Source organism: Somniosus microcephalus, unplaced genomic scaffold, assembly GCF_052327205.1.
Source record: "Somniosus microcephalus isolate GS21.2 unplaced genomic scaffold, FLI_Smic_1.0 scaffold114, whole genome shotgun sequence".
NCBI lineage: Eukaryota > Metazoa > Chordata > Chondrichthyes > Squaliformes > Somniosidae > Somniosus > Somniosus microcephalus.
This window is the reverse complement of record NW_028225301.1, coordinates 36,682-47,935: the sequence shown is the minus strand read 5'-3', so window position 1 is coordinate 47,935 and position 11,254 is coordinate 36,682. Positions and strand designations below refer to the sequence as shown.

The window sequence follows — 11,254 nt, the reverse complement described above, 5'->3', positions numbered from 1 at the left end:
GTTCAGACCAAGCAGAGGTGTGGAAAGGTCCCAGAGAGTCCGGCGGGAATGAGTCTCCACCTGTAAATAAAAAATCCACGGAAAACAGCGTTTTCAGCAGCAGCAGCGGCCGGAAAGCGCGGGAAGCGTCATTTTTTTTCTGCAGGGAAGAAAGGAAAACACGGGAAGCGCCATTTTTTTTTCCAGGATGCCTAAGTCTGGCAATTTTGATGCTTTCGATAACGATATAGAGGATTGGACCACATATGTGCAAAGAGTGGAGGTAAATTGCACAGCAAATGGAATAGAAAATGATAAAATGCGTCAGTACATCTAAATCTAATGGGCGCAAAGACATACGGGCTGTTATGAAACATAATCACTGCAGCTAAACCAAAGGACAAGAATTTTAAGGAAATTGTTGATACCCTACAGGAGCACTTAAACCCAACACCGCTGCTGATAGCGGAACGATTCAAATTCTTCAAGAGGAATCAGCACAAGAATGAAAGTAACGCTGATTACCTCACCGAATTAAGAAAGCTATCAAAGCACTGCCAATTCGGGGCAGGACTGGCAGATTCTTTTCGAGACAAATTCGTCTGCGGTCTCCTAAGTGAAGGAACACAGAAAAGGCTGCTATCTGAGAAAGATTTGACACTGGACAAGGCTTTCAGTATGGCTGTATCATACGAAGCAGCCGCAAGAGGAGCTGCAGAGATACAGCAAAAGCCAAAGCAATACGGCACCCATGAAATGACACGGGAATTTGAAAGATGTTATCGCTGCGGCAGAACAACCCATGACCAGAAGGACTGCTGGTTCAAGGACAAAGCATGCAGGCAATGCGGAAAGATTGGACACATTGCACGTGTATGCCGATCTGGACAAAAAAAATCCATGGACAGGAAAAAAATCAATAAGGAAAAGTACAGGAAAGTACAAATGACGACGGACAGTAGCTCTGAAGACCAGAAGGGTGATAGCGACTCCGGAAACAAGAGACTAAGCTGTCTCAAATTACATAATGTAATTGCCAAAGAAGATTACCAGACCATTTGGGTTACCTTCACGATAGCGGGGTCCCCAGTTCAAATGGAACTAGATACAGGATCAGCTCTGACCATCATAAATCGATGGGATTACGAGCGGCTATTTCCGCATATATCTTTAAAAGACACATCCATTATCTTGAAAACATATACGGGACAGAAAGTATACCCCAAAGGAAAAATAAGGGTGCCTGTTGTATACAACGGCAAGGAAATACAGAAGTTGTATTTATACGTTCTACAAGGTGGTGGTCCACCGCTGTGGGACGTGAATGGATCAGGAAGATTCGTTTAGACTGGCACTCCATTCAGGCACAGACGGTGACCAGTAAGAAAAAAATGATGATGACGTCATACCTGAACGATTAAAAGACATCTTGGCCAACGCCAAATAAGTGTTTCAAGAGAAACTAGGAACCTTGAAAGGCATCACCGCCTCAATAAAAGTGGAAGATGCAGCAATTCCCAACATTTTTAAGGCAAGGCCGGTGCCATACGCAATTCGTCCAGCAGTCGAGGCAGAGCTGGAGTATTATCCAAGATAGATTGGAGCAAGTGGGCAACACCCATCATCCCGGTCATGAAGAAAACATTGAATAATTATAAATCTGAAGAACAGAGAAAAATTCGCATCTGTGGAGACTTCAAGGTGACTGTAAACCCGGTCCTTCACATGGTACAGTATCCTCTTCCGAGGATAGAAGATATTTTCGCCTCACTATCCGGGGGGAGACGTTTCACCAAAATTGACTTGGCACAGGCATATCTACAGATGGAGGTTGAAGAGGCCTCTAAAAAGTATCTCACGATAAATACACACAAAGGCCTGTACCAGTACAATCGACTGGTTTTCGGAGTAGCATCAGCTCCAGCTATCTGGCAAAGAGCTATGGAGCAAGTCCTCCAAGGGATTCTGGGGACTCAATGCTACCTAGACGACATCCTTGTAACAGGAGAAAATGACAACAAGCACTTTGCCAATTTGGAGCAGGTGCTCACTAGGATGAGAGAACGGGGCCTACGAGCAAATCGCCCCAAGTGCGAATTTTTCCAGAAACAAATATCAGATTGTGGGCACATAATTAACAAGGAAGGGTTGCATAAATCACCTGAAAAAATTGAAGCGGTCATAGAAGCCCCAGCACCTAAAAATGTCTCACAATTAAGGTCGTTCCTGGGATTGATAAATCACTATCATAAATTTTTACCGAACTTATCAGCTCTTCTGCTCCCTCTTAATGAACTGCTACAAACAGGAGTAATCTGGAAATGGAGCGAAGACTGTAAACGTGCCTTCCATAAATGCAAAGACTTAATCACGTCCAAGGAAATTTTGGCTCATGACAACCCATCACTGCCAATCAGACTGGCGTGCGATGCATCCCCTTACGACGTAGGAGCGGTATTATCGCATAGATCCCCTGATGGCTCTGAGCAGCCGATAGCTTTTGCGTCATGCTCATTGAACTCAGCTGAGCGTAACTATGCCCAGATCGACAGGGAAGCACTCAAACTGGTATGGGGAGTGAAGAAATTCAACCATTACCTACACGGACAAAAATTTACCTTGTTGACTGACCATCAACCTCTCGTCTCCATATTCAACCCTAAAAAGTGTGTTCCCCTTATGACAGTGCAAAGGCTACAGAGGTGGTCCCTTTTTCTAGGGGCACACCAATATGACATAGAATACAAAGGATCAAAATAGCATGGGAATGCTGATGGTTTATCATGCCTACCGTTGCCAATGGTAGAAGAGGCACCTACAGTAGACCCAGTGGAGATGTTCCACTCTACCATAGTGGAATGTCTACCAGTAACAAATTCTGCCATTTAAACCGAAGCGAGAAATGACCTGACTCTCTCACGAGTCTACGATTTAACAGTGAAGGGATGGCCAGCACATGGCGAACCACTGTTGCCAGCATTCTCGCAAAGAAGAGAACAGATGTTAGTGTGCCAAGGAACCTTGATGTGTGGATCCAGAGTGGTGATTCCACACAAACTCCAGGATAAAGTGCTAAAGGAGCTTCACGAGGGGCATCTGGGTGGAGTGAAAATGAAGAACCTAGCCAGGGCATTTGTATGGTGGCCAGGTATCGATGGAGACATCGAAGAAATGACCAAGAGTGGCCTAGGATGCCAGAAGGTCCAAAACGCTCCACCACAAGCCCCTCTACATCCATGGGAGTGGCCCTCATCTCCATGGCAAAGGGTACACATCGACTTTGCTGGTCCATTTATGGACTCAATGTTCTTAACCGCGGATGATGCACACTTCAAGTGGCTGGAGGTAATAAAGATGTCCTTCACCACCACGGAAAAAACCATCACAGTATTAAGGACCATATTTGCCAGGAATGGGCTGCCTGAACAGATCTGTTCTGATAATGGACCGCAATTTGTGTCCGAAGAATTCAGGAAGTTCTTAAATAACAATGGGGTTAAGCACTACACGTCCGCCCCATACCATCCCGCCACCAATGAATTGGCTGAAAGGTTTGTCCAGACCTTCAAGAAGGCCACAAAGGCCATGGGTGATGAAGACAGAAAACTTCAGCATAAGGTAGATAACTTCTTGTTTGCATACAGGAATGCAACACATATGGTTACAAACCAAACTCCTGCCATGATGTTCTTCAATAGAAGCCTAAGATTCCAGCTGGATTTGATCAAGCCAAACATCAGAAGGGACGTTGAGAACCGCCAATTTCAAGGCATGAATGAAAGGCCAACTAGAACCTTCCAGATAGGTCAACAAGTTTTAGCCCGGGACTACCGTACCGAGAAATGGCAGCCTGGAACTATTTGCACACGACTAGGACCGCTGGTGTATACCGTGGACATTGGAGAAAGCATAATAAGGCGTCATGCTGACCAGATCATAGACTCATCCGAAAAGGGACAACCTACACCACAACTCTATATGCCTAATGATGAAGTAGAGATACCCATAGTATCTACCTCCGATCCGTTGATACTGGAACCAGATGAAACCGACACTGGCATTCAAGCCGAATCAGCCTTGCCAAAAGAACCTACTACACCACCAGAAACTACTACACCACTGAGGCATTATCCGGACCGAGTCAGGAAGCCTCCAGAGAGACTGACTTATAATTGATTAACTGCAGCAATGTGTAGGTTATTGTTCTTGTAACATGTAATTAATGATTACTTAAAATATTATGTACTGATGGCTAAAAGGGGAGGAATTGTAGTGTATGTGCCTTTCAGAGCCCCCTGTGTACTGTAATGCCGGTAATGGCCACTCCGGTTATATAAGCCTGTATATTGTGTTGTATCAGTTAGTTGACCTCCAGACTTTGTTCAGTAAACACCTGTGAAACCAACTCCTGCCTTCTGTGTCTCTATTAACACATGGTTACATAAAAGACACATTAACCCATCATCCTAAGTCACATCAAGCCCGATCCACTCATCATCCTAACTCAAACCAAGACACATTCACCAATCATCCTAACTCACACCAGGACCCATTCACCCATCATCCTAACTCACACCAAGACATATTCAATCATCGTCCTAACTCACACCAAGCCCCATTCACCCATCATCCTAACTCACACAAAGACCCATTCACTCATCACCCTAACACACACCAAGACACATTCACACATCATTCTAATTCACACTAAGCCCCATTCACCCATCATCCTAACTCACACCAAGAAACATTCACCCACAATCCTAACTAAAACCAAGGCACATTCACGCATCATCCTAAATCACTCCAAACCACATTCACCCATCATCCTAACTCGCACCTACACCCATTCAATTATCATCCTAACTCACACCAAGCCCCATTCACCAATCATCTTAATTCACACCAAGGCCCATTCAACTATCAGCCTAACTAACACCATGCTACATTCACGCATGATCCTAACTCACACTAAGAGCCATTCATTCATCATCCTAGCTCGTAGAAAGCCACATTCACCCATCATCATAAATCGCCGCTATCCCCATTAACCCATCATCCTATCTCACACCAAGATCAGTTCACCCATCATCCTTACTCAACCCAAGACACATTCACCCATCATCCTAACTCAAACCAAGACACATTGACACATCATCCTAACTCACACCAAGCCCCATTCACTCATCATCCTAACTCAGACCAAGGCCCATTCACGCATCATCTTAACTCACACAATGACCAATTCACACATCATCCTAACTCACACGAAGCCCCATTCACACATCATCATAACTCGCACGAAGACCCATTCAGCCCTCCTGCTAACTCAAACCAAGATACATTCACACATCATCCTAAGTCACACCGAGCCCCATTCACCCATCATCCAACTCAAACCAAGACACATTTACCAATCATCCTAAATCACACCAAGACCCATTCACCCATCATCCTTATCAGACCAAGCCCCATTCACACATCATCCTAACATATACGAAGACACATTCACCCATCATCCAAACTCACATCAAGACACATTCACCCATCATCCTAACACGCAACCAGCCCCATTCAACCATCATCCTAACTCACACCAAGACCCAACCACCCATCATCCTAATTCAAACCAAGACCCATTCACCCATCATCCTAACTCACACACAGACCCATTCACCCATCACCCTAACTCACACCAAGCCACATTCACCCATCATCCTAAGTCACAGACAATTCACCCATCGTCCTAATTCAAACCAAGACACATTCACCCATCATCCTAAGTCACACCAAGCCCCATTCACCCATCATCTTAACTCAAACCAAAACACTTTCACCCGTCATCCTAAGTCACACAAAGCCACATTCACCCATCATCCTAATCACAGACAATTCACCCATCGTCCTAACTCAAACCAAGACACATTCACCCATCATCCTAAGTCACACCAAGCCCCAATGACCCATCATCCTAATTCAAACCAAGACCCATTCACCCATCATCCTAACTCACACACAGACCCATTCACCCATCACCCTAACTCACACCAAGCCACATTCACCCATCACCCTAAGTCACAGACAATTCACCCATCGTCCTAACTCAAACCAATACACTTTCACCCATAATCCTAAGTCACACAAAGCCCCATTCACCCATCATCCTAATCACAGACAATTCACCCATCATCCTAACTCAAACCAAGACACATTCACCCATCATCCTAACTCACACCAGGACCCATTCACCCATCATCCTAACTACCACAAAGACCCATTCAGTCATCATCCTAACACACACCAAGACACATTCACCCACAATCCTAACTAAAACCAAGGCACATTCACGCATCATCCTAAATCACTCCAAGCCCCATTCACTCTTCATCCTAACTCAGACCATGCCCCATTCACCAATCATCCTAACTTCCACCAAGCCCCATTCACCCATCATCCAAAATCACAGCAAACCAATTCAATCATCATCCTAACTCTCTACCAGCCCCATTCACCCATCATCCTAACTCACACCAACATCCATTCACACATCAACCTAACCCACACAAAACCCCATTAACCCATCATCCTAACTTACACCAAGCCCCTTTCGCACATCATTCTAACTCACACCAAGCCACATTTTCCATCATTCTAAATCACACCAAGCCCCATTTACACATCTTCCTAATTTACACCAAGCGAAATTCTCTCATCTTCCTAAATCAATCTAAGCACCATTCACCCATCATCCTAGCTTACACCAAGCCCCATTCATGTCTCATCCTACCCCACACCAAGACTCATTCAAACAACATACTAACTAACACCAAGCCCCTTTCACCCATCTTTCTAACTCACACTAAGACCCATTCACCCATCATCCTAACCCACACCAAGCTTCATTCAAGCATCATACTAACTTACACCAAGACCCATTCACACATCATCCTAACTCACAACAAGGCACATTCACCCATCACACAAACTCACACCAAGCCCCATTCACCCATCATCCAAACTTAAACCAAGCCCCATTCACTCACCATCCTAGGTCACAGCAAGACCAATTCAAACATCATCCTAACTCACACAAATACACATTCACCCATCATCCTCACGCACATAATTACCCATTCACCCATCATCCTAACTTACAACAAGCCCCATTCACACATCATCCAAACTCACACCGAGACCCATTCACCCTTCATCCTAACTCACACCAAGCCCCATTCACCCATCATCCTAACTCACACAAAGACCCATTCACCCATCAGCCTAACTCATGTCAATACCCATTCACCCATCATCCAAACTCACACCAAGACCCATTCACCCTTCATCCTAACTCAAGCCAAGCCCCATTCGCCCATCATCCTAACTTAAAGGATTAATTAGCAATCTTGTTGGGTCGGAGCAATCATAAATGATCGAATTCTTCATTAAGATGGAGAATGAAGTAGTTGACTCAGAGACTAGGGTACTAAATTTATATAAAGGACACTACGATGGTCTGAGGAGCGAGTTGGGTAGGATTGACTGGGGATTGTCACTGAAAGGGTTGATGTTGGATAGGCAATGGCAAACATTCAATGACCGAATGGCTGAACTACCGAATTTGTTCATCCCAGTTTGGCATAAAAATAAAACAAAAAATGTGACTCAACCTTGGTTAACAAGTGAAATTAGGGATAGCATAAGATCCAAGGAGAGGACATATAAATTGGCCAGAAAAAGCAATTATCCTGAGGATTGGGAGCAGTTTAGGATTCAACAAAGGAGGACAAAGGGATGAATTAAGAAGGGGAAAATAGAAAATGAGAGTAAGCTTGCAGGGAACATAAAAACTGACTGTAAAAGCTTTTATAGATATGTGAAGAGAAAAAGATTGGTGAAGTCAGGCATAGGTCCCTTGCAGTCAGAATCAGAGGAATTTATAATGGGGAACAAAGAAATGGCGGACCAACTAAATACAAATTTTGGTTCTGTCTTCACAAAGGAGGACACAAATAAACTCCCAGAGATGCAGGGGAACATAGGATCTGATGAAAGGGTGGAACTGAAAGAAATCAGTATTTGTAGGGAAATGGTGTAAGGAAAATTGATGGGACGGAAGGCCGATAAATCCCCAGGGCCTGATAATCTACATCCTAGGGTACTTAAGGAAGTGGCCCTAGAAATAGTAGATGCATTGCTGGTCATCTTCCAGAACTCAATAGACTCTGGAACAATACCCATGGATTGGAGGGTAGCTAATGTTACCCCACAATTCATAAAAGGTGATAGAGAAAAAGTGGGGAATTATAGACCGGTAAGCCTGACATTGGTAGTGGGGAAAATGCTAGAGTCCATTATAAAAGATGTAAAAGCAGAGCACTTGGAAAGCAGTGACGGGATTGAACAAAGTCAACATGGATTTACAAAAGGTAAATCGTGCTTGACTAAACTACACTAGGTTATAGTCCAACAGTTTTATTTGAAATCACAAGCTTTCGGAGTGCTGCTACTTCGTCAGGTGAAGTGGAGAGATGCATAAAGACACAACTTATGTAGTTAGAGAATAATGCCAGATGTTTAAAGGTAATCTTTCTAACTGCCATTTATCACACCTCGGCAGAGAGATAATCACAGCAATCAAAGTTGTGAATGGTGTCCAAACAGGTCAGTCAGGAAAACATTACATCAAAGAACAATGAGGTGGGGTCACAAGGGGTCAAATGTTGAAGATGCTGGGGTCTGTATGAAAAAAAAAACATTTTTTTTGCTGGAAATCACAGCAGGTCCGGCTGCATCTGTGTAGAGAGAACAAATCAACATGGATTTACAAAAGTTAAATCGTGCTTGACTGAACTACACCAGGTTATAGTCCAACAGTTTTATTTGAAATCACAAGCTTTCAGAGCGCTGCTACTTCGTCAGGTGAAGTGGAGAGATGCATAAAGACACAACTTATATAGTTAGGTGGGGTTACATGTAGCGTGACATGAACCCAAGATCCCTGTTGAGGCCATCCTCATGAGTGCGGAAACTTGGCTATCAGTTTCTGCACTACGATTTTGCATTGTCGTGTGTCTTGAAGGCTGCCTTGGAGAATGCTTACCCGAAGATCGGAGGCTGAATGTCCTTGACTGCTGAAGTGTTCCCCGACTGTGAGGGAACACTCCTGCCTGGCGATTGTTGCACCGTGTCTGTTCATCGATTGTCGCAGTGTCTGCATGGCCTCGCCGATGTACCATGCTCTGGGGCATCTTTTCCTGCAACGTATGAGGTAAACAACGTTGGCTGAGTCACATGAGTATGTACCATGTACCTGGTGGGTGGTGTCGTCACGTGTGATGATGTTATCTGTGTTGATGATCTGGCATGTCTTGCAGAAGTTGCCGTGGCAGGGTTATATGGTGTCGTGGTCGCTGTTCTCCTGAAAGCTGGGTAATTTGCTGTGAACAATGGTCTGTTTGAGGTTAGGCGGCTGTTTAAGGCGAGTAGTGGAGGTGTGGGGATGGCCTTAGCGAGGTGTTCATCATCATCGATGACATGTTGAAGGCTGCAAAGAACATGGCGTAGTTTCTCCGCTCTGGGGAAGTAGTGGACGACGAAGTCTGTTGGTTGTGTCCCGTGTTTGTCTTTTGAGGCGGTCTATGCGATTTTTTGCTGTGGCCCGGCGGAACTGTCGATCGACGAGTCGAGCGTCATATCCCGTTCTTACGAGGGCGTCTTTCAGCGTCTGTAGGTGTCCATCGCGTTCCTCCTCGTCTGAGCAGATCCTATGTATTTGCAGGGCTTGTCCACAGGAGATGGCTTCTTTAACGTGGTTAGGGTGGAAGCTGGAGAAGTCGAGCATCCTGCGGTTGTCCGTGGGCTTGCGGTAGAGTTAAGTGCTGAGGTGTCCGTCTTTGATGGAGATTCATGTGTTCAAGAATGCAACCGATTTTGAGGAGTAGTCCATGGTGAGTTTGATGGTGGGATGGAACTTGTTGATGTTATTGTGTCGTCTTTTCAGTGATTCTTCGCCGTGGATGCATAGGAAGAAAATGTCGTCGATGTATCTGGTGTATAGCATTGGTTGGAGGTCCTGTGCAGCGAAGAAGTCTTGCTCGAACTTGTGCATGAAGATGTTGGCGTATTGGGGTGCGAATTTGATCCCCATGGCTGTTCCGTGTGTTTGGGTAAAGAACTGGTTGTCGAAGGTGAAGACATTGTGGTCAAGGATAAAGCAGATGAGTTGTAGGATGGCGTCTGAAGATTGGCTGTTGTTGGTGTTGAGTACTGAGGCTGCTGCAGCGATGCCGTCATCGTGGGGGATACTGGTGTAGAGTGCTGAGACATCCATCGTGGCGAGGAGCTTTCCTGGTTCAACTTGTCTGTGGATGCTGAGTTCCTGTAAGAAGTCTGTTGTGTCACGACAGAAGCTGGAGGTTCCCTGTACGATGGGTTTCAGGATGCCCTCGACGTATCCAGAGAGGTTCTCACACAGGGTTCCATTGCCTGATACGATAGGACATCCGGGTGTGTTGGCTTTGTGTATCTTTGGGAGGCAGTAGAAGTCTCCCACGTGGGGAGTACGTGGGATGAGAGCGCGTAGGATGCTTTGAAGGGTTGGATCAAAGGTCTTGATCAGTTTGTTGAGTTGGTGGGTGTGTTATTTGGTCGGATCTGCGGGTAACTGTATGTAGTGTTCCTGGTTGTCCCGTTCTCGTTATGCTTCTTTGCAATTGTCCGTTCTGTTCTGTATGATGATGGCTCCTCCTTTGTCTGCTGGTTTGATGACGATGTTGCGGTTGGTCTTGAGAGTGTGGATGGCATTGTGTTGTGCTCGGGTGACATTCTGGACTGTATTGTGAGTGCGGCTGATGAATCTGGCGTTGATACTTCTCCTGACAGCTTGAGCATACATGTCAAGCTTAGGGCACTGACCCTCCGGAGGGGCCCAATTTGATTCTTTCTTCTTCAGTTGCTGCAATGCGGATCCCTCTGTCTCCTGTTCCAGATCACTGGTTATCTCATTGGGTTCGCTGCAGACATCTTGGGATTTGTGGAAGAATTCCCGGAGCCTCATTCTCCTGATGAATTCCTCTGTGTCTGCCGCGAGACCGATGGGGACCATTTTGGTGGTGGAGCAGAAATTGAGCCCTCGGCTGAGAACTTCAATTTCATCTGGTTGAAGGGTGTGGTCGGAGAAGTTGGCGATGGACTTCCCTGTGGTTTCAACCGTGGTACCGGGACAGGCTTGCTTGCTGCTGGTGGTGTAGAAGTGCATTAGCATATAGATATATAT

The 11,254-nt window shown here is 45.3% G+C and overlaps 1 pseudogene; it reads right to left on the bottom strand.

The window, feature by feature from the left end:
- Positions 1 to 358: 358 nt before the first annotated feature.
- Positions 359 to 10,464, bottom strand: LOC147082746 (uncharacterized; annotated as a pseudogene).
- Between the last annotated feature and the right edge of the window lie 790 nt (positions 10,465 to 11,254).